At 36.0% G+C, this 1038-nt stretch overlaps 1 long non-coding RNA gene across 1 annotated transcript; it reads left to right on the top strand.

The window, feature by feature from the left end:
* On the top strand, positions 1-531 carry LOC110268615. Its single transcript, XR_002356862.1, has 2 exons — positions 1-124; positions 208-531. It is a non-coding gene; the product is annotated as an uncharacterized LOC110268615 (long non-coding RNA).
* Positions 532-1038: the final 507 nt, after the last annotated feature.

Here is a 1038-nt window from a genome sequence, read left to right on the forward strand (position 1 = left end):
AGAAAGGGTCAAATCTTCCTCAGCTTGTTCCTTATGCCAGAGTCAGGCTCCAACTCAAACCCTTTTCTGCCAAGATTGAATCCAAGAGTTATCTTAGAGTTGATCCTCATTACCAATGCTATATGTGAGTATGCGCTTCTCTTTAAACTTGTTTCACCCTATCCATTGATTGAGCTTTGATATTTACTTCTTTAACTCGGTGGACAGATTTGCTGCTGGAGTTGAAGGCAATAAAGAGAAGACTGTAGTTTAGTATACCGGTGTGGTCGATATTAGGAATTAGGATTTCACCATCAATGACAAGTAGCCAAAGAAAGAAGTGATGGATACCAAAGTCATATGAAAGCTCTGGCCACCTTGAATCCAACTTTGTTGCCAAGACATGCATGCCAATCTGCCTTTCTACAAGTATAGAAATATTTTGTAAGCTATGTATTTACCTCTTTGGCCAACATCTCCCAAGTCTAAGTGCAATTGAGATGTATATACTCTTTTATCATGATTTTGAGATATTAGAATCTTCAACTTTCGCTAAGTACTAATGTGACTTGTATCATATGGAGCACAAGATGTTACCTCCTTACAGATCATACTACTAAAACTATACGCTGTATCAAATAGTTCATAACATGGAATTTTTATCTTCATTTATATCTAGAAATAAACAACTTTTATTAAATATGATGGTGGCGTGAGGACGACTTCTCACTTCATCACGGGTCTTCGATATCACCCTTTATGGCCCATTTTTGAAACTTGAGAGATAAGTTTTGCAATCAGTGATGATTTTGTATCTAGTCGAATGGTGGTTCTTTTGGTTTGGACTTTGGAAAGGTTGTAGTAGTGGTAATATTTTAGTAGACTTTTTTAGGTTGTGGTTTCTTTCTATACTCCACAATGACGATTTCTTGCCGAATCGTTTGAGTTTTACAATTCAGCATCCTATGAGATTTTCTGCCGACATTATTATCTAGTAAGATTTTATCCAGTAAAATATCAGATGCTTTTTTGAAAAATTGAGCGTTATTCTTGAAGGAG

The sequence above is a fragment of the Arachis ipaensis genome, unplaced genomic scaffold (assembly GCF_000816755.2).
Source record: "Arachis ipaensis cultivar K30076 unplaced genomic scaffold, Araip1.1 Aipa1220, whole genome shotgun sequence".
Taxonomy (NCBI): domain Eukaryota; kingdom Viridiplantae; phylum Streptophyta; class Magnoliopsida; order Fabales; family Fabaceae; genus Arachis; species Arachis ipaensis.